General features: G+C 37.6%; 4 non-coding genes and 1 pseudogene across 4 annotated transcripts; 2 read left to right on the top strand and 3 right to left on the bottom strand.

Moving 5' to 3' along the window:
* Window positions 1–23,977, bottom strand: part of LOC130222303 (zinc finger protein 208-like) — a 758,572-nt pseudogene that overhangs the window by 643,416 nt on the left and 91,179 nt on the right.
* On the bottom strand, window positions 11,820–11,891 carry trnap-ugg (transfer RNA proline (anticodon UGG)). Its single transcript has one exon. It is a non-coding gene; the product is annotated as a tRNA-Pro (tRNA).
* trnar-ucg (transfer RNA arginine (anticodon UCG)) lies at window positions 12,342–12,414 on the top strand. Its single transcript has one exon. It is a non-coding gene; the product is annotated as a tRNA-Arg (tRNA).
* Window positions 13,480–13,551, bottom strand: trnap-ugg (transfer RNA proline (anticodon UGG)). The gene has a single exon. It is a non-coding gene; the product is annotated as a tRNA-Pro (tRNA).
* Window positions 14,002–14,074, top strand: trnar-ucg (transfer RNA arginine (anticodon UCG)). The gene has a single exon. It is a non-coding gene; the product is annotated as a tRNA-Arg (tRNA).

Genomic DNA, 23,977 nt, shown 5'->3' with positions numbered 1-23,977 from the left:
CCTGCGCGCCCTCTTCTGGTCACGTCGTGCTCTTCTCTTGCTCTTGACTGTTTCAGATAAAGTTGAACTCTGAAGTATTGGAATGTCAGAATACAGGAGAGGTTTGCGTTGGTATTTCCGTTGTCTCACGTTAATAATGGCACCATTCGTTCCATGGGCACCATTCACTACATCCCCTCTTGCCATATGGAGTTGAGACACAAAATACTCATTATCTAATTCATTTAACACACAAGTTTCATATATACACTGTTGGAGTTGAACAGCCCATCCATCCGTGCCTATTAACCAAAGATTGAATAATTTCTCTCTTTTACGGTAAAATAGCTGGACAGTTAGCAAGTTACTTTGACCCATAGAAGCCAATAGGCGTCGGCCAATTCTTTTCGTCTGCGAGAAAGGCCGTGAGGTCTTTGGTAAATTCCAAATCTGGGCGTTCGACAGTCGCAGAATTAACCCGTTGTGCCAAAGGATTTCCTCCATCTTGGTACTCTCCCAACGGCCGTCCCTCCACACCAGGACATATTCCTGTGGGTAGGATATGCAGGGTTCCATTACAATCGACTATACCCATTTGGACTTTGCCATTTACCCAATAAGGTCGAACAAAAACTTGCTACGCCGCCCTGCTTCGTGTATAACCACGGGAGCCCATGGTAAAATTAATTGAACTTTAGCGGTCGTTAATTTCGACAACAACGGCTGTAATTGGCCCTCATTCCAACAGAGAATATAGTGAATCGTGTTAAAATTTAGATCATTGTGCATAAAACATTTCATACAACATTGAAATTCCTTCCCATTGCTGTGATAACAAATTTTGCACATTCTCTTATTATGGTTACAGGTGTTATAGGTCAGGTTGTCGTCACTTGATCCTTCCCCTCTCGAAGTCTAAAAAAATCAATATGTCATAATTACCCAAATGTCATAATTATATAACAATTACATCTGTCTGTTTCATTATTATCCCATAATCTGTTCTAACATTGTTAAACAATCATTATGGAGTACATAAATGAAAACGGTTGGTCCCCAGTTTCATATACAGTGATTTAAAAAAAAAAAAGTTCAAATAAAATTTAATCTTTTTTCAAAAAATCACAAAAACATAAAACTTAAAAACCCACTGATAACACTGTGCCTTGCGCCCAGATATGTTTGGCACCTCGTTATGATCGAATAAACAGCATTACTACTATTAATGCAACCATAACTGATTTTCCTTCTCATTAAATTCCCATATTACTGGGTCATCATAGTAAATTATTCATTCACAATTTAAGATGATTAGAATTTAATTACCTGAGCAAGGTTTTTTTCCCGACACAATGTTATCAGTTCTTCCATGATTTTCATTCACAGATGCCATTTCCAGATTTTCAAAGATTTTTAGTCTATCAGAGAGCTGTATCAAGCGAGTCTGTACCTCAAGGCGTTTGTTTAGACAATTTGCACAACAGGCCTTTATACAGGTATCAAACATGTGTTTTACTCGTCATCTCGATACCTCTGACCTCAACCGCCCATAATTTATTCTTCTGCATGGACTGCAAAGATTCCCTAGAGCACCACAAAGTTGTGCCATCTTGAGGGAGACAGATACAATTAACACAACTGCAAATATGCAGCCTGCAATGATCAAAATTAACTTAATCCATTTCCACCATCCTATGACAGTTTGTTTAACAATTTCAACTGCACACAAACTAAATATCACACCTGTATTCAGTAAAGTCTTTCTGATTTTGACTAGTATGGGAACATCCTCTGTGACAATATCTAAAGCTGAGATCCAATTGTGCATAAAGTGCCAATTAGGACCGATGCTCGTCCCCTCTATGTAATCATCAATTAATTCTGTTAATTTCCGCTTAATATGAAAATTTTCAATACCAATTGCACTACAATGTTTTTTAACCTGGTTTTCGTATTTCGCCACTAGAGGGAGTACTGACACAAAAATTGCATGCCAAGGGATGGAGCAGTTAATTTTGTCACAATTATTCCTGATTTTTCCCGTTATAATGGAATAGTTTTCCCAGGAACAAAAGCTATTCTCTCCCTTCCATAATTTTATTTCGTCTCCTTGACGGGCATAAGGTGGCATATATTTATAAGTCCAATTGTTAAAGATATCTGGATCACATTCTTGCAATTCTGCCCCTATTAGGCTTGCACTGTTGTTCAATCCATTGTCTTCATATAAATTCCACTTAAACCCACTAAAACCCATGTTTAGGGTAGCTCCACCTTTCCAATAATCCTGGGTTCGATTTTCATAGGAAACATCAACTAAATTTCTAGTAAAAATAGTCTTCCTAAAATTTGAATGAAAAAAAACTCAGTTTATTAAATTGATGTTGATAAGCTCCCATGAGTTTGTGGCTAAAATCGAATTTAATATAAAACTTATTATGCCATAGGCCGTGCACGCTATCTACCAATCCCATATGGACCGGACTAGGCTTACTTTTATATTCTGCGCGCGAGAGCATGTCCCATTTGTATACATACAAAGCTAGAGCCATTCTATATTGTTGATCCGGAATAGATTTAATAAAATCTGTTATTCCACTTTTATTAGCTAATGCTTCAGGTATACCGTGACTGCTATCTAACATCCATGGATGTATTCCTCGATTAACAAGCCAATGGGTTTCGATAAAACATTTTATTGTTTGACAGGTTTCATTTAAAATCCTCTCTTCTCGAAGGCCCTTATATCTGACATAAGCTTTCCATTTGTCAAATATTTCGCTTTCATATTGATCCATTAGATTTTGATCATAAAGTGACTGACCTGATATATAACAATACCAGTATTCTGTTTTAGACAGATCCGTACAGTATTTTACCATGTTGTGTTGGAAAAAGGATGCCCATGAATTTGGCTTTAATGCACCATACTTTCTGATGAGAAATTTAGCCCCACTAGAGCCAAAAGGTTTCATCCCCAATTTATGAATGCAATCTCTTTCACTATCACAATATTTTCCTTGGGTTAGATGTTGTTTACATGTTACCCAGTCTATTTCTGCATAAGGAATTATTGGTTTTGACTTATAAACACCTAATATAAGGTGTGTACTGTTCAAACCATCAGGCCAATAAGTCACATGTCCTTTAGCTCCCGCCATTAACCAATTTGTTAATCTGCGATGCCTTGATGTGTCATTGCCTGTTTCTGATAATAACCTCACCTTACTTATTCGGCTACCTTGTAGGCCTCTAAGTATTTTGTCATTTCTGGGTGCAGAAATGGAGTCAGTTATTATCCATTGTTTAGCATTTGTCAAATTCTGCCAGCAATGTCCTACTGATTTGCTTAATTCCACTCCTAATTCCAAATTCCAGACGCTTAGGCTACTTTCATTAGTCCATACTGTCTGATTTTCATTTAGGATTTCAAGCCCAATCAGTTTTACATGGGATTCATTTATAACTATAAGCCTATCCCATTTAAATCTTACTTTATTATTAACCAGACCATTATATATGGTCGGTATAAATAATGCACTTGGGTTGGTATGATTACATACCCAAAATCTGTCGTCAATATTTTTAATGTACGACTTCGTCATTGTTTCAAAATCACTACTATTGTAGGTTTTATTTCTCACAGTTATTTCCTGAATTGGACATACCCAATGTTCCGTTATCTCGACATGTCTACACACATGTCGGGTTTCTTCCTTACTTTGAGTTTTTATCTCTAATCCTGAAAAAATGGTGCCTGTAATAATTAGGAGTAAAGAGCTAGTTATCATTAGACTCATCACGATCTCCTGGATTCGTGATTCCGTACACTTCCGACTTTCTCTCACCCCTCGGTCAGGCCCGTCTTTCTGCATGCTTTCCTGCAATAGAGAACAGAGACAACTCGTTTCATATCCTATTCTGTCCCTCGACTGAATTTTTTGAAGATCCACTTTTTCAATTGTATGAATTTATTTCCTGAACCCGTATCCGATTTATCTTTTGATCTATTTAGATAAACATTTACTCCCTGAATACATTCACCAATACCCAGGTAACTTCCAGTTAAATTTAACAGAATAGTTAAATCCAAAATTTCTATTCTAGATTTATCCTCATCACTTGGTTCAGGAGTCATCAATGGATAGGGTTGTGTGGATCTGATAATTTTGATTTTTGCTGTCCCTTCTCTAAAGGATTGTGAAGATCCATAAACTGAGATGTTCGATTCAGTGAAATAACTGGGTTCATCCTTAGGTTCGCATACCTTGATGCACTGATTAAATGTCATTTCTTTTGCTGTTATTATTATAGCATCAGAAAGTTCACATTTAATCCATCCGTCATCATGCAAAAGCCATACACATGTGCCCAAGCCACCTCGCTTGTAGCTAACATGTCTATGCAACTGCATTTTGACAGCGGTCTCCCACCCTCCTAAATGGGTGAGATAAACCAGGCCATTACGAAAACTCTCGTTTCCGTTCAAAGACTCCTGTCCCCCTGGTATTCCCCCTGGGCAAAAGGACATTTCATTGAGTCTTTGGGCCATGAATTTTGAATCTGCATTTGTCATTAGGGACACTGGGTTTATGTCCCACATTGTCATTATTCTACCCTCAACTAAGGCTCCTAGGGCCTTCCTGGATTTTCGAGGAATCCATCCATATTTGCTTTTTGCTAATTAACTTTAAGCATTTGCAATGGAACAAACTCTTACATCTATCACAAGATGTAAATTCTTCCCCATCATACATGCATCGGCATTCCCTTCCAAGGGCAATAAACCTTTGCTTACATGACTGACAGTTTCGGCATAAACATCCATCCTGTTTTATCTCATATTGTTCGATCTCGACCTTCTGGTGTGATTCTCTGCAATCACCACAAATGGTGACATCATGCAAAGCACAAGCATCGATATCTCCCAACTCATTCCACCACGGGAAATGAGCTCCTAAACCATGCTTAATTAGCAACTCTGCTTTACTCGGCCTATTTGTGTATAAGCCTTCAGCTAGTTTAATCGCTACATTAGGTTTTCCACATACGGCGCAGTCTTCGATCCTATAACTTATAGCTGGTGTCCCTTGTACACTAATAGATTTTCTTCCCAGAGCTCTATCAAATTCTGGCTTAAGCCATTTTTCAATGGTCAAGTGTCCAGAAAAACCTCTAATAATTCTGATGAAGCCTTTTTGCTTATAAAGGCCTTCACTAGACTTGAGGTCACAGGTCAAGTTTCTCTCTGCCATTATTCCGGCTTTTTTATTAGGTCTCTGAGACTCCAAATACCGTTAGCTTCTAATTCGACCGTAGTTTTAGATGGCACGGATATAACTTTATCCTCTGTACCTAAATTTTGTTTAAATCTACGACCTTTTACCCTTTTCTGTATGAAAACTACGTCTCCTACCTTTATTGGAGCCCTGTCTCGTGGCGGGTTTTCCTCCTTTTCAGGTATAGGGACTCTGTAATTTAGAAATCTTAAGCAGTCAATAATCTGCTCGTCCCATTCCTTTTCTTCGTTCTTTAAAAACCAAGATTTCGCTTCTTTTATCATGCGCTCTGCAATTCCATTACTAGCAGGTTGATATTTCACGGATTTAATCAATTTCGCACCTGAATCTTTTATGAAGTTCTCCACTTCCTGTCCCGTAAGATTAAATGCGTTATCACCTCTAATTCTATTGGGTATTCCTCTATATTTAAACCATTCCCGCAAACTTTTAATTACTACTTGTTCAGTAGCTCGTTCACATGGATAAATCTGTGTGTAATTGCTCGCATTATCCGTGATTAAAAGAAAATAACAATTTTTCTTTTTAGTTTGAGGTCTAATAGGTCCAGCAAAGTCCATGCTGATTTCATCATTTTCCTGATCTGTTTTTATAGACCCATAATCATTATTACGTGAATCCATTGCCTTTCTGCAATTTGGACAGTTCACTTTTATCCTATAATATTCAGACTTTAGGTTTTGTATATTTAGGCCTAAAGCATGACAATATAGCGCTAAATATTTTGTCGTAGGATGTTTTAATTCTACATGTTTTTTAAGTAAGTTTTTTAAGTAAGTCTTTTTGACTTTCCTTTGTGACAGCCCGTACTCTTCGCACATAACTATCTACTTCCTTATTTCCTATCGCAGCCGTCGTACTCTGTGTCGTATGGCTGGTTTGATGAAGTACAGTAGGTGCAATTTCTGAGATTAGCTCACCTATTGCTCGCCAGTCGTCGGCTTGTTTTAATGGCTTCCCTTTGGAAGTATTAAAATCATTATTTTTCCATGTACTTAAATGTTCTTCCACAGCTTGGTAAATATAGTCACTATCAGTCACTATAAAACATTTAAGGTCGCTCAGCTGCTTCGCTTTTTCTAAAGCTTTTCTAAATGCTTTCACTTCAGCAGCCTGTGCGCTCAACCCTGCCTCTAAACTACCTTTATCTGATTCAGTGACCTTGCGGCCTTTCTTTCGAATCCATGCCCATCTAGTTATTCCCTGCTCGGTCGTACCGTCAGTGTAATAACAAACTTTATTTATGGGCACTTTGGTAGTCTTTTCGGCTTTGGGAATTTTTTCTGATTTAAATTGAAATTGAGTATCGTTTAAAATCAACGACCATTTTGCCCACGTATGACAATGCACACGTTTGTTCTCACTTATAAGGTTTTTAGCCTCTCTGACTATTTGATTTATCCCCTCACCTTTAGCCTTCACTACAATTTGCTGATCTAATGCTAGGGTTTTCAGCGTTAGCAGTGATTTAGCGAGTGTAGCCAAAAGGTCACCCCCACTCATGTTTTGCATCTTTCTCTGGTTTGCTGGCTTAGTAGAGGAGATAAAACTCACTGGGTGTTTTTCATTTCCCTCATTATAGAGAATTAATTCTATTTCATCCTCCGTGTTAGCTATTTTTACTATTAACGGAGTGGTTTCGTCTCTTCTCACGAGGCAACCACTATTCAAAGCTTCATCTATTAGTTTAGCTTTTATTTCGGATAACTTCTCATTCCAATTTAAAACACCTCCTCTAGTTGCATTATAAAGGGGTTTCGCATGTTTAGCATATCCAGGGATTAAATCTCTTACAAAGTTTAATGTACCCAACATGCTCTGTAATTGTTTTAAACTGGTTATCTTTTTTCCTCTTAATTCCTTCAACTTATTTTCTGTAGTTTGTGAAAGGAATCGTTCATTACCAGTTATTTGAAATCCTAAAAATTCGACATCGTCTTTAGCGATTTCCATCTTTTTATAATTCAACCGGAACCCTTCTTTAGTTAGTCGGTTTAAGGTCTCATCTAATATTTTAAGATGTTCTTCCTCATCATTGGTAACGATTAGAATGTCATCTATATAAACTACTATGGGTAAGTCGGCAAGAATTTCCATCATTATGGCTTGGAAAGCATTCGGAGAATTCTTAAATCCTTGAGGTAAAACATTATATACATACTGTTTATTCTCAAAGGTAAATGCTGTGCGCGCTCTGCTCTCAGGCTTCAGCGGCACAGACCAAAATCCGTTTGCAAGATCTATCTTAGATAGCAATTTCCCCTCTGGGGCTGCGCCCGTAGCGTCTCTTGCATTAATCAGATATCCTGTATCTGGAACAGTTTGTTTGTTTAATGCTTTATAATTTGTTACCAACCTCCACCCTCCATCCGGTTTTGCTACCGCTTGAATAGGTGAATTTGTTGGCGCATTATCAACTTCTTTTATTATACCTTTTTGTTTTAATTCATCAATTGTGATTTTTATTTCAGGCAACGCGCTTCTATTAATCGGATATTGCCTTTGTGGTGGTGGTATACCACCCTTTATTTCATATTGCCACTTATCAGATAATTTTCCGCAATCATTTTTACTTCTTGCAGCGTGGCTTTGATATTTTCTTAATATCTCGGTGACTTTAATATGGTCGGCTTTGCTAGTTTCGGCCATTCTCTTTATTTCCTGCTCCAGGTTTATCTGTTTTAACCAGCCTATCTGTCTGCTTTGTAGTATTGTACTGGCGTCTTTTAGTGTCATCAAATTATTAACACCTTTGATAATTTGCAAGTTTTTCCAATCATAAACTTTATGCGTTTCTATATTGCCTCTAAAGTCTTTAACATTAAACGAAGTTTCAGTTTCTTTAGCTTCTTTAGGTAGCTGACTTACCACCGTAACGTCTGCTCCTGTATCAAGATCAAATAATATTCCCTCATAATTTAGGTTTAAATTCATATCTGCCGTTTCTGTAACTTGTTCAGACATTATGGCCTTTTTTCCTGGAGTCAGGCAGCCCTATTCTTCTCGATATCGGGATGCGTTTCGGTTGCTGTTAACAACTGTAGTTTTATTCTTTGATTTAGGCTGCTTCTTTTTATTTCTTATATCCATTAATTCCTGTCTCTGCTCTGGGGTCATTTTTTCCCAATTCTCTTTGGAGACATAATCACTTTCTCCAGATTTTTGTTTAAAATCTGATTTTTGGAATTTATTCTTTAACTTTGTTTTCTCCTGAACTGATTTCTGAAGTCTCTCTGTAACCTCTGCTCTCTGCTTCTGCTGCCTGCCTTTTCGTGCGGGCGGGGCTCTCTGAGCTCTCTGAGCTGCAGCCCTCTGTGGCTGAATTCTTTGTTTCTCAGTGATTAGCTTTCGCTTTCTTTCCCATCTGATGGCGAAATTAGATAATTCCACCCAGGTGGTTTCTGGCCCTAAAAGCTTTGCTTCTGCTAATCCCGGTACTAATTCTGTCACCTCTTGGAGTTCTCTTATCAGCGCATACACTGATTCGACTCTACCCTGTCTATCAAGACAATACGGGTAAACTCCAATCGCTTTAATCATTTCAGCCCGCTCATTTCTTTCATCGTCTGGGCTTTTGCCCAGTATCATGCCTAGTTGTAACCTCACTGTAGCGGGTGCAATTCTTTTACGCGTGTGATGTACAATCATAGCTTCAATCATATCATCATCTGCTTTATAAAGTTCGCCCATTCTAACTATCTCCTGAGCTTTTTCCATCACCGTTGCCTCAGGTGGAAAGGTTATTTGTGTTAGCGGGTAAAGAGCTCGTTCTCTTAGTTCGCTAACGGCTGGTGATGGCTTAGTCTTCCCGCTAACATGACAGACTTTCGTACTGAAAATTCGTCTTCGGAGGAGCCCGTTGCTTCAGAGCTATCGGTCTCACTCAACTCACTGGGAAGCGGGGTCTCGTTTTTCCCTCAGTGACTAACTGCCTGCCTCTGTTATCTTGGGAGCCACTTTTAGCAAAGTGGTTACGGATCTTATGTACCGTTCCTAGTTTAGGATTATATCTTTTCGACGTGTCCTCGTCTTCGATTATACCAGACCAAATTATTCCACTAATTAAAGCTTGGAGAGCATCGGCGAGCTCGCATATCATATCTAATTTAGCTTTCTGATTTATATCAGTGCGCTCCAGAATTTCATCTGCAGTGCAGGCTGTTACTAGGTAGATCATGTCAGCGTTCTCTTTCTGCTCTGACCGGGTGGTACCCTCGACCTTTCTTAGCTGTATTTTAAATCCTTCGGGGATTGTAACTCTTCTGTTTCCTGCCTTAACAAAACGTCCATCAACATGGGCTGACGTTTTTCGGTCTTTAGAACTCGCTCTGGCATTCTTCTGCCTAATTCTGCCTCGCGCCGGCAGGACTCTGTCTTCCTCTGATGACGAGTCACTCGAGCTATCTTTTCTTAAAGGACTCATTTTGTGAACCCTATTTGTTACGGCTATTAAAGGATTTATAGGGCTATGTTTTGTTTTTGCTTTTACTTTTCGCATGAGGGGTTCGTCATAGGGGGTGCTTGTAGATGGTCCCCCCCATTGCTTGTCTCTAACGTCTGTCTCAGTCTCCCTCCCCATGTGCTGGGGTAGGAAAGTGACCTCCGACCTGTATTGAGCGCCAGCCGAAGCCTGTTCGCCCAAGATTGAACCAGCTCTCTCTTCTTCTGATTCAACATAGTATTCAGGGCTTATGGTTGTGTTATTTTTTAACACTTTTAACCGGCCTCTGAATCGCTCTGGGAATTGTGCGGGACCCTTGTGGTTATGCAGAATTAACTCTACTTGTTCACCGGTACCCGTAGCTTTATCTATAGCGTCATACAATTCCAGCCAGTTATTTTCTTGATCATTTACGCCTATGTAAACACAATTACCTATTGTACACGATTGAGGCGAAACATGTAAAGGATTCTCCTTTTTACGCGTTTTTAACTCCTCATTTGAGATAAGGTGGATTTGAATACCCGAAGCTGCAGTCATGTTTTTTGTTTGTATAGAATATAGATCCTTATTTAGGTCTATGTGCACTTTATTCTATACTTACTCGAGAGATTTCTTTTTCGGGCGTCCCCTACTTTTCTCTTTAATCTAATTATGTTTCTTTTCGGAAATATTAACGTTCCTCGCCTGGGGCCTCCATGTGCTGGATCGCCTTTATTTAATCACCCTAATTAAATAAAGATAAACCAGAATCCTCCCTTCGCTATATTTCTTAGCTAGAGTTTAGTTAAAGGATCGTCTTTATAATGTATTTTGCTAGAGAATAAATTAGATTCATACTTTACCACACAGGGTAACTCTTGATGGGTGCTGGAAAATGAAGTCAATGTCCACTCCAGTTGAAGAAAAGTAATAAAATACACTTTTATTAATAAAATAAAATCCAGTGAAAAGGTAGAATAAACAAAAGACAAATGACAGAAACAAAATCCTTACTTTATCCTCCGTTGAGGATAAAGGGCAACCAACCTCAATATACAGAAGTCTGAAAGCGCAAAGCTGGTCAGTTTGGTTCAGCTTTTATACTTCCCAAATCAGGTCATGCACATAACTACACCTCATATATCAGTGAGGACTTGACATACTGCATGTAATTACCGGTACACCATCTGGGTTTTACCTAATATATCAAAACACTAATTATAAATCACTAAAGGACCAACCATTATAATGTGGTCTGACCACTCAGTTAAGAATTCTACTATTCAGCAAAACTTATAGGTCATGTCTTATGTGAACAAATTTATAGCTGTTCCATAGGCACATCTTAGAACATAAATCAACATACAAACACTCTCATACACATTGTCTAGATACTTTTAAGGCATTAAGCATTCCACAAGGTATTAGCAATGAGAGACACCCCTAATTTACGATGACTTTGAGACCTCCCGTCTTAGCGAGCAGAGTCTCTGGTCTTCAGGGTCAGCTGCGCGAGCTGTGTGCACTCCGAGGGTAGGTAGTCAGGAGAGGGTAAGAACAGATGAGGGTCCAAGGGAGGTAGCATCTCCCTTCCTCTCCGTTCCTGTGTCCTGCGCGCCCTCTTCTGGTCACGTCGTGCTCTTCTCTTGCTCTTGACTGTTTCAGATAAAGTTGAACTCTGAAGTATTGGAATGTCAGAATACAGGAGAGGTTTGCGTTGGTATTTTCGTTGTCTCACGTTAATAATGGCACCATTCGTTCCATGGGCACCATTCACTACACCATGCATATTACCTAATATGACTAAAAGGGTAACGAGATACCTAACGCGAAAGGCCGTTTTGGATCCTGCATGGTGCCTACAGAGAAGAGACTGTGTACAAAGACAAAAATGGTGCTTACATATAAAGCTGGTGGGTTGTTCAAGATCCATAAACAAATGTAACTACCGAATTATTGCCGCTCATTTTCTTGTCTGTATAATTGTACATGTTAGACTGATTTAGATCAGAAGTCCACTAAATGTTCATTAACTAAAGTCACGGCAAAAGCTGCTACAATTAACATAGAAACACCTTGGATTGCACAGCACCGCTGCTTTTTCTATGACTGACGTAGGGCTCGTCCGGGATTTGAACCCGGGACCTCTCGCACCCAAAGCGAGAATCATACCCCTAGACCAACGAGCCCTGTAGAAGCAGTCTGCAGTGCCACAAAAAATTCTGTGAGACCGATCCACTCTACTCTTTGTTCATGTTGTTTTTGTTACGTGTGTCAGCAACTCCCTGGAGGCATATTACAGTTCACAGTAAGTATAAAACAGTCCAGTGGCCTAATGGATAAGGCACCAGCCTTCAAAGCTGGGGATTGTGGGTTTAAAGTACCAACCGGGTTGTCTTTGATGCAGTTCCTTTTAAGTTGACTGTGCAAGACAATCCAATGTTACCTTTAAAAAGCTAGGTTCATACCCTTAGGTCAAAAAGACATGACAATGGAAAACTCCTCAGAGAAGCTGTATTGTCATTAGGTGTACGCATCAGATCGTCTGAATGCAATATGGCATAGGGATCCTAAAGTACTGTTTTCTGAGTAACAAGAACTTCCTGAGCCATACATCAGATATGACAAAGGCTAGTGTTGACCCAGTGGCCTAATGGATAAGGCATCAGCCTTCGAAGCTGGGGATTGTGGGTTCAAGTCCCATCTGGGTTGTCTTTGTTGGGTTACATTTAAGTTGTGTGAAACAATTCCGACTGGTCTTCTCAAAACTTAGGCGTGATGATCTGAGGACAATAGTTAGCTTCGAATTCTCAGATTTGCTGCACACTTCAAATAAGATTCATCCAATCTTGCTTGAATCTCACTGTCACGTTACAAACCTAAATGGTTCCGCTAAGCTTTGGTAATGGAGATCTTGACTTCAAGTACCCCGTGGCTTTCAACTAATGGTCTCTTGTTAGGTGGATGATGATGAAATGCAAACAAGAAAATAGCTGCAGAAAGGTTGTGATTTCAAGTTAATGAGAGTGGCCTTGTCTGGAATTTGAAACTCAAGACCAGTCACACCATACGCGAGAACCACACCCCAGGACCAATGAGACACGAATGTGGATGATTGCACAAAGAAAATGTTTGACCATTAGTTGCACACATCTTACTTGACGGAATGCAAACTGGCATCGAGATCCTAAAGTGCAGTTTTCCATGCATTGGCATCTTGTAAAGGCATACAAAAAATCCATGACAAATGACTGGCGAAATGGCCCAGTGGCCTAAGGGATAAGGCATCAGCCTCCGGGGCTTGGGATTGTTGGTTCAAGTCCCATCTGGGTTGTCTTTGAAGGTCTCACTTCAATTTGGGAGCAATGTTTGGTGGATGAAACACGTTAGCTGTGAAAACGTTCTTGAGATGTGTTTGCAGGTCATTAACTTCCTGCATTGCCATGCATATTACCTATTATGACTAAAAGGGTAACGAGATACCTAACGCGAAAGGCCGTTTTGGATCCTGCATGGTGCCTACAGAGAAGAGACTGTGTACAAAGACAAAAATGGTGCTTACATATAAAGCTGGTGGGTTGTTCAAGATCCATAAACAAATGTAACTACCGAATTATTGCCGCTCATTTTCTTGTCTGTATAATTGTACATGTTAGACTGATTTAGATCAGAAGTCCACTAAATGTTCATTAACTAAAGTCACGGCAAAAGCTGCTACAATTAACATAGAAACACCTTGGATTGCACAGCACCGCTGCTTTTTCTATGACTGACGTAGGGCTCGTCCGGGATTTGAACCCGGGACCTCTCGCACCCAAAGCGAGAATCATACCCCTAGACCAACGAGCCCTGTAGAAGCAGTCTGCAGTGCCACAAAAAATTCTGTGAGACCGATCCACTCTACTCTTTGTTCATGTTGTTTTTGTTACGTGTGTCAGCAACTCCCTGGAGGCATATTACAGTTCACAGTAAGTATAAAACAGTCCAGTGGCCTAATGGATAAGGCACCAGCCTTCAAAGCTGGGGATTGTGGGTTTAAAGTACCAACCGGGTTGTCTTTGATGCAGTTCCTTTTAAGTTGACTGTGCAAGACAATCCAATGTTACCTTTAAAAAGCTAGGTTCATACCCTTAGGTCAAAAAGACATGACAATGGAAAACTCCTCAGAGAAGCTGTTTTGTCATTAGGTGTACGCATCAGATCGTCTGAATGCAATATGGCATAGGGATCCTAAAGTACTGTTTTCTGAGTAACAAGAACTTCCTGAGCCATACATCAGATATGACAAAGGCTAGTGTTGACCCAGTGGCCTAATGGATAAGGCATCAGCCTTCGAAGCTGGGGATTGTGGGTTCAAGTCCCATCTGGGTTGTCTTTGTTGGGTTACATTTAAGTTGTGTGAAACAATTCCGACTGGTCTTCTCAAAACTTAGGCGTGATGATCTGAGGACAATAGTTAGCTTCGAATTCTCAGACTTGCTGCACACTTCAAATAAGATTCATCCAATCTTGCTTGAATCTCACTGTCACGTTACAAACCTAAATGGTTCCGCTAAGCTTTGGTAATGGAGATCTTGACTTCAAGTACCCCGTGGCTTTCAACTAATGGTCTCTTGTTAGGTGGATGATGATGAAATGCAAACAAGAAAATAGTTGCAGAAAGGTTGTGATTTCAAGTTAATGAGAGTGGCCTTGTCTGGAATTTGAAACTCAAGACCAGTCACACCATACGCGAGAACCACACCCCAGGACCAATGAGACACGAATGTGGATGATTGCACAAAGAAAATGTTTGACCATTAGTTGCACACATCTTACTTGACGGAATGCAAACTGGCATTGTAAGGGCCCATCTATTTTTCCTATGACGGAACTAACAGCATGGGTGAAGGTTAAATGCATGTAAGCCTTTTAGCACATGTGAAAAGAAATATTTTTATTCATTAAGATTTAATTTGTTTCCAACTCCGAATTTTAATCTGACTCCAATTTATAATAATTTTTGATTTATCTAATTCAAGCTGATTACCTTATAGGTTGTGATTCGGTCTAATTTAGATTGATTAACCTAATAAATCCTTATTCTCAAGTAATGGTTCATCATTTACCCGAAGTCACTTAGAGTCAGTATGCTGGCCAGTTACATCTGCTCACGGACACAACCTCGCCAGTTCCGATTCTTAGCCGATAAGCTAATTTCCTTTAAATAATAATAGGCCGCCCCATGCTTGCATATATTTAAAGAAAAGTTTAATTTAGCTTAGTCAAAGAATATAACTGAAAGCTACTTCCTTTAAGCAATAATTGGCCGCCCCATGCTTGCTCATATTTAAAGAAAGTTGTATTTAGCCCCCTAATTTATATTATACTAAGTCAGTGATTGTCAGAAATCATCAGGTCTCTAATGCTGTGCCCATGCTCCATCCATTGATCCTGAATGTATGACAAATCCTGGTCGTAAGCTGCGGAAACATCAGCCTAAACAATCTACTAGATTTAAATGATTTCAGGAGATATTAGAGTTAAACAAGAATTTTACATTTATTTGTCAGGCAAAGATTTTCTATTCCAATTCACATAATTAAACAAAATAAGCCAATCAAGATTGTACAACATCAATTATTCGAAGATACATTTAAGTTAGAGATTAATACCTGACCGTGTAGAAATACATTGCAGCATATAAGTCCTGATGCAGAGCTCAGAGACTCACAAACTGCAATGGGGTATCCTGCCTACAGAATCCCACAGAAACTTCTGCACCCTTTGCCTAAATACTCAAATCATCATAAATTCAAGACAATAAAAGCGTCACCAAGCCTCTTGCCTGGTCATGAGTTGATACAAAGACCATTTTCCCTGGAGTGGAGCATCTGGCAAAGATCTTATCAAAGAAATTAAGACCACTTTACCAATCACACAGAGACATTTAAAATGACACTAAGCATGACAAGTTAAAATTCAAATATACATCTTATATCATTTCACCATAGAAGCTTGAAATCTGGTCATTCCTGAGTAGCCTTTTAATGACCCAGGCCGTATAACTGGGGAGGGTAAGAGGGGCTGAGGATAGGTGTTGGGTCAACTGTCCAGATGGCTTTCTCGAGATCCTCTCTGAAGATTATAAAGTTTATTGTTTTACAGCATGTTAGTTCTCGTGGTCTGATCTTTAGAGAATTTCACAGCAGTTTTCAGACAGTAAACTCCAGGGCAAAGAGGGGGGCTCAGGATGCATGATCGAGACAACCCGAACAACTGGTTTCCTAGCTGATCTTCTTCTCAGATTAGAAAGTTTATTGTTTTAGTGCTTGACCATTCTCGTGGTCTTGTCTCGTGTGAAGCTCCATAACCGTTTTCAGGGTTTAATATTATAGAGAGATACAGCCATCCTTACAGATTTCCTCCCCTGGTCCCTTGGAGCAATTCTGAGCAGTCTCTCAAGGGGCCACAAGATCATAGTTTTTGGATGGCTTTGGCGAGCGTTGGTGTTGATTGTAGAAACAATGTCCTCACCTGAAATCACAACATTAAAAGCAGCTTCAACATTAAGATGGAATTATATCGCTGAACCCCACAGTCTTTTTAGTTGTAGGCATGCTGTGTTGAGCTTGGGCTCAAGTGGCTGCTCAGGCATTTTTGCCATCCGCTTCGTTGTATTTGTGTCCATCTGTGGTGGTATTCAGTCTATAGGATGACAAAGTTCAGTGCATTGATCAAACAAGTTGCAAATCTCATTGCACTTTGAGAAACATTCATGTGCATTAGATCCTCCCCAGGTCATTATCAGTTCCACTGGAAAGACCTTTGTCAGCGTCAGACATAAGGTGAGTTTTCACAGGGCAGTTCATTTTACAGGTTAAGGACCAACGTCACTGATGATGCTCCACTTTATGTGAGACAGCTGAATGACCATGCAATAGTTGAATATCAATGAGCTTTGCATCACTGTAGAATGGGTAAACACAAAACATAATAACCATGTTCAAAGTGTGAGAGGTAAATAAGGTCTTAATAAGTCCTAAATTTAGTGCTAGTAAATTCCCAGATGCTTCACTTCCATGATGAATGACAGTATGGTATTTAAAAATATTTGATAAGAGTAATTTAAAGGAAAGGTGCAAAAGCCAATATAACCAGTATTTTTACCAGTGGTATGCATAATAAAAAATATAACATCAATAAGAAAAATACACAATTTCACAATTACAATCATAAAATTGTCTATATAAATGGTTCAATTGAAAAAAAAAAACATTAATGCAGACCTAAGGTTAGACTAAATCAACAAGAGAATGCAAATTCAGACAAAGAATGATTTAAAATCTTCAGGTTATTTTTTCTCATTCTTTGTGTATCTGATGTACAGGCTAAAGTCACATTCAACAATGCAGGTTTAATTTAGAATTTTGTTAAATTGCTAGTGCCTGCATTTTTAGATTTAGTTGTTCTTATCAATTTTAAGTTTTCAAAAGTCACTGTTGGAAAATAGTGGGCCCTACTATTTTTCAACAGGGCTAATGAATAAACATGAATGAATTGAACATCTAAATAGACTAGTAGTCTCATTTAGATTTTGCTAATTAGTTTGTTATGTGACTGTAGCCATGCATAAGTCTTCTGTACATTACTATATCAATACACAGCAATTTGAAAAACCACAAAGTTGCAAAATTGTTTACCACAATTGATATTTAAGTAATATTTTCACATTGTCCTATATGTATGAAGTGAATAATGTATGATAGATTTGAATGATGTAAATAATTTTAACCTGGATAGTCGACATATACCAGTTAAAAATACTGAGGTTGCAGTAATGAATGTATGTTGTGTGTGTTTGTGTGCATGAGATGGGTAAGGTTTAGTTATAATTTGTGTTGCAAAATTTAGATCCAGCGCTACACTGGGAGGCCATGTAGACAGGCAGTGTTAGTGTATTTATTGGGTATGATTGGCCTCTTTAAGTACCTTTATAACCCATCTTATGTCAAGCTGTGTGTCCTGTCTGAATACAGGCAGGTTTGGGCAGACGCCAACCTGAATGGTAAAATATGCAGAGAGAAAAAACACAGTTTTATCTGAGCCTTTACACAAATTATATTAAAATAGATAGTACTACTTTAATTTCCCATTTATGGTCTTAGCTAGACATGTTTTATAATTGGCATCAACTTACATGCAATTAGAATTTAATTTGTGTTGGTTTACAAAGACATCTTATTATCATAATCATGTTTTTGCAAAGCAAAAGGTCAGATCAACTGAGCATTGATGGTCAAATTTGAGCATATCCTTTTAAATTTCTTTAGCTTTTGAACTTTCAGTCTGCCATAATGTGAGTTTTATGTGTGTGAAGATTTGAAATGTTCTCTGTGTGGCAGTGTTTCAGCTGAGGCTATGTGTTTGTGTAAACATGCTCGCAACAAAGGGTGGAAGTTTTACGACAGTGTGTGAAATTTAGTCCTGTTGTAACAGGGAGCCAGGATGGAATTTGAGCATGAGATGTGACTGTGATGTGGCTCAAAATACTTCCAAATCAATGTCTTTTAAGGAGCATGATGAAGTGCAATGTTTAAGGCTGAATCCTGTAAGAAAGCATTTCCATAGTTACTGCAGTTATTACACTGGAGCCACAAGGCAATTCTATACTCCTGTTTGTATTTTAAACTGCAGCTATATTGAGGATAGCAGAGTTTACCACTTTTAGGAGATGAGACTCATCCAACATATAAACACAAGTACCTTAAAATTAATGAATTTCAGCATACAGTTAATTCCTTATTTATACATGACATGCGGTCTAGAATGCATCTGTGGCTTCTAAAACCTCAGACCTGAGTGTTTTTACACCTACAGTACATTAAGAAAATCATGTTTTAAGGAATTACTCAGTCTATGTGTACATGTAGTATCACACAATACCATTGTGTTCTGTGGAAATGAAAATGTGTATAACACAACTATAACAAATTTGGAAATGCAAACAGGATCAGCAATTGTTAACTTTTATTGCCATTGCTACAGCGTTGTTTTTCACTGAGAGTATTTTCATTCCAATCAGATCGATTAGTTTAGTTGATAATTTTCGGGCATGTCAATTTCTCTCATCACAGATTTTTGCATTATTAGAAGATAAAGAAATTCCTTCTTATTAATTTGATTATTTTTCCTTTCCGTTTCCTCTCTTAGCTACTTACTGTTTTCCATTTTTAACTATCTGCTGACTTCTTTTTAATGTTTTAACATTAAGAAAGATCCTCATTTTCTTGCTACATGCATTTACTCTCATTTTCACACCTGCTTTGTCCATTTTACACACTTCAATTTTCTTTACCTTCCTAAATCATGCTGAATCTTAATGAGATTGGACGCCATTATTGGCTGTGATAATATACAATATCATAATGTTCTTACGATATAAATCATATTATCTTAACATAGTATACATTTTAAAATCATTTTATTACTGGTCTCTGGAGTGGCTGTTTAGTAATTTGTCTAGAATGACTGATTATCATCTTATTGATCTTTTGGAATGTCACCTTTTGATTTGGCTCTGGGCTACGGTTGTTCTTACACGTTCACTATCAATGCAGGATCAAGTCACACTGGAAGCCAGTCGTAAACTTTATTGCCTGGACATTTAGTGAATTGCAAGCACATCTCCAAGTCAATCATTGCTCGGTTTAAAGAATTTTGTGGGTTAGTCACAATTTTCTTATTTTGAGCGTAGTTGTTATTAGGTGAGCTTTCTTTTGTAAATCTTTCTTCATATGTGAATGTTTGAAAGTTTGGCACGTAAGGGCAAATGCAGAATACACATCTTGTAGATGTTTGATCTTATCATGTCCAGTGTGGGGTGTAATTGGTTACAAAGTAAACAGTCACTGCAATTTAAAATTACCTTTTAGCAAAGAATCAAGTGAGAGATTATTTCTCATTCTTAGGTAGCTTAATTACAGTGACTTATAATGTACTTGCCTTAAATGCTATCTAGAAATTCATTAGTTCTATATAACTCAATTCCGATAAGTAGGGTGATGCCTATCTCAAACAATGAAATGTGAATTTATGAAATATAGTGTCATTTATTTGAAACATATTGTCTTTTTCTCAAAACAATACAAAAATTCCTGATTGTTTATTTTCTATTGCCCATGCAATTTATGTGGAATTTTAGTCTTTAGTCAAGTAATTAAATTACTTATCAAGTAACCGAGTTACTTTTCAGGCAAAGCCATTGGAAACATAAATTAACTACAACTTTAGTGATGTAATTAATAATTTGTTTCTTTTGTCTTTAAAGTAACACTCCCAACACTGACCATGTCCTTATCTGCCTTACAGCTTTGGCTATTTAGACAGAGTCTTAAACAGCATTTAAAAAACTATTTTCAGTGTTTTTATATATCTCTTGGAAGACTTTCATTATATTTAATACAAAGATTACAATAAGAATTTCCAATTAATCTAATTACAAATTTCAAAATTCTTGAAATATAAATGCTGCTTGTTTGCAGTGTTGCAAATTTATTGTAACTTGCGCAATAAGCAACCCTTAGTGGAAACAGTTATATTCAGAATTTAGATTTTCATTTGCCGCTCTCTGTTAAGTACCAGAATAAAATTTGGATGATGTTATTCCATCTTAAAATTTAATCTCTTGAAGAGATTTTGAGAATTTTGGGTTTAGAGCTTTCATTCTTCTCCCACTCTGCTGCTATTATGTCCCTGACGAACAATGTGGTTTTGTCTAATTCTTACCCAACCAGATTTTTACGGTCTCTGGTCTATCCTTTTTGAGTATTCCGACTCATTCTACAAAATGTGTCTATATAAGATGCATTTATCTTTCCCTCAACACTTTAAAAGGCAAAATAATTGACTTACCTCAACAGTTGGAAGAAGAAGAGAAACTCGAACCTCTTTTTTCGGAGCATTTCTTTTGAATCTTGCGCTGAAAGACATCACTCGCCTGAAACTTTATGGGAGATCACTAGGGTCTGTCACCAATTGTAAAGGCCCATCTATTTTCCTATGACGGAACTAACAGCATGGGTGAAGGTTAAATGCATGTAAGCCTTTTAGCACATGTGAAAAGAAATATTTTTATTCATTAAGATTTATTTTAATTTGTTTCCAACTCCGAATTTTAATCTGACTCCAATTTATAATAATTTTAGATTTATCTAATTCAAGCTGATTACCTTATAGGTTGTGATTCGGTCTAATTTAGATTGATTAACCTAATAAATCCTTATTCTCAAGTAATGGTTCATCATTTACCCGAAGTCGCTTAGAGTCAGTATGCTGGCCAGTTACATCTGCTCACGGACACAACCTCGCCAGTTCCGATTCTTAGCCGATAAGCTAATTTCCTTTAAATAATAATAGGCCGCCCCATGCTTGCACATATTTAAAGAAAAGTTTAATTTAGCTTAGTCAAAGAATATAACTGAAAGCTACTTCCTTTAAGCAATAATTGGCCGCCCCATGCTTGCACATATTTAAAGAAAGTTGTATTTAGCCCCCTAATTTATATTATACTAAGTCAGTGATTGTCAGAAATCATCAGGTCTCTAATGCTGTGCCCATGCTCCATCCATTGATCCTGAATGTATGACAAATCCTGGTCGTAAGCTGCGGAAACATCAGCCTAAACAATCTACTAGATTTAAATGATTTCAGGAGATATTAGAGTTAAACAAGAATTTTACATTTATTTGTCAGGCAAAGATTTTCCATTCCAATTCACATAACTAAACAAAATAAGCCAATCAAGATTGTACAACATCAATTATTCGAAGATACATTTAAGTTAGAGATTAATACCTGACCGTGTAGAAATACATTGCAGCATATAAGTCCTGATGCAGAGCTCAGAGACTCACAAACTGCAATGGGGTATCCTGCCTACAGAATCCCACAGACACTTCTGCACCCTTTGCCTAAATACTCAAATCGTCATAAATTCAAGACAATAAAAGCGTCACCAAGCCTCTTGCCTGGTCATGAGTTGATACAAAGACCATTTTCCCTGGAGTGGAGCATCTGGCAAAGATCTTATCAAAGAAATTAAGACCACTTTACCAATCACACAGAGACATTTAAAATGACACTAAGCATGACAAGTTAAAATTCACAAATACTGCAAATATACATCTTATATCATTTCACCATAGAAGCTTGAAATCTGGTCATTCCTGAGTAACCTTTTTAATGACCCAGGCCGTATAACTGGGGAGGGTAAGAGGGCCTGAGGATAGGTGATGTGTCAACTGTCCAGATGGCTTTCTCGAGATCCTCTCTGAAGATTATAAAGTTTATTGTTTTACAGCATGTTAGTTCTCGTGGTCTGATCTTTAGAGAATTTCACAGCAGTTTTCAGACAGTAAACTCCAGGGCAAAGAGGGGGGCTCAGGATGCATGATCGAGACAACTCGAACAACTGGTTTTCTAGCTGATGATCTTCTCAGATTAGAAAGTTTATTGTTTTAGTGCTTGACCATTTGGTGGTCTTGTCTCGTGTGGAGCTCCTTAACCGTTTTCAGGGTTTAATATTAAGGAGAGATATAGCCATCCTTACACCAGGAGCCGAGAGCAACTCAGCTTGCCTGGACACAGCAGCCACAGAAACAATGCCCTTGTCACCTCAATTGTTTCCCTGTATTTTTTTTTTTTTTTTCAATTAATGTATAAATTTTTTTTTTTGGCAAATGAAGGAATTCAAAAAGCTTACAGCACCTGGTATTCCCAGGCGGTCTCCCATCCGAGTACTAACCAGGCCCAACCCTGCTTAGCTTCCGAGTTCAGATGAGACCAGGCATTGCTTTTTTTTTTTTTTTTTTTTTTTTTTTTTTATTAAAAATAATTTTCAAATACAATAAAACAATACATTGAGTGACTTTTCAAACATCAGAAAAAAAAATAATGATGTATAATACATTCATTTGTATTTGTCCCACATCCAGGTAACATCGTTCACATTAAGCTTTAACATTGCATTTTGTTCTACAAACATTTCTATAAATTCATCTTCATTGTCATTTAATAAAAAATATTCCCGTTACAACCTAAATGACGTTTCCATTTTGTTTTTAAATAATATCCATACATCTACTTTCCTTTTTTCAAATTTTGCAATATTCCTTCTTTGCCATATTACATTCTTCGCAATTATTATACATGAATTAAAAACAGTCATATTAAAACCGTTAACCTTGTAACCAAATAAAAACATTTTCTCCCATTCCTTTTGAGTCATGTTCTCATTATATTTATCTTTCAGCATAGATTTAATAATACGTTTGATCCTTTCCATAAACACACTCAATTCTTCACAGTAAAAAAACAAATGTAAAAAACCTTCTTCTTCATTTTTACAGACTTTACACATTGCATCTCTTTCAATCCCAATTTTACATAACCTCATTTCAGTTAAAATACAATTATGTCTTAATAAATAATTAAAATCTTCTAAAATTGGATCCATATATTTCGTTCCCACATTTTGCCATATTTCACTTTCATTTAAATCATCATATCTTTCTTTCCAATAATTGTTTGCAACTGGTTTTACAAAAGCCATTTCTCTAAAACACAAATAAAAATCTTTTACTTTACAGTCAATAAAAATCTTGTTCTCTCCATTTTTCTTTTTAAAATACAAATCAGGCATGTCTCCATTTTCTCCCTTTTCGTTTTGTTCAATTCTTTCAATCCATTCATGTGGTATTGCTCTTTTTAAATCCTCAAACTGTTTTACAAGAGTTCTTTTCCCTACATTCACTTCATTTTCAGATAACATGTCTTCAATTGCTTGTAATGGAAGATAGCCTTTTATCACCTCATAGAGCAGATCCTTTACTTGCCTAATTCCAGCTTGCCACCATTTTTTATAATATATTACATTTTCATCTTTCGTGATGTTCAGGTTTAAAAACAAAGGTTGTTCTAACAGCTGGTTTCTTCCTTTAGGTACAATAATCATATTTTCTAAAAAGTTTCCCCAAGCTTCTAAAACCTCTTCATAAAATGTTGGTATACCTGTCCACATTTCTTTTTTTGTTTTCATACATAATACACTACATCCCTTATTTACTCCACCACATTTCTTTAAAAAGTAATCCATGACATTTTTCCACACTTCTTTACTCTTAACATCTACAAAACATTTGACCAATTTCACCCTTAATGTTTTCATCCTTAAAAGTGGGTCTAAAAGCCCAAGTCCCCCAACTTCTTTTCCTCCAATCAACGTGTCATATGATAT

This window comes from Danio aesculapii, chromosome 4 (assembly GCF_903798145.1).
Source record: "Danio aesculapii chromosome 4, fDanAes4.1, whole genome shotgun sequence".
Classification (NCBI taxonomy): Eukaryota; Metazoa; Chordata; class Actinopteri; order Cypriniformes; family Danionidae; genus Danio; species Danio aesculapii.
This window is presented reverse-complemented; position numbering and strand designations above follow the sequence as displayed.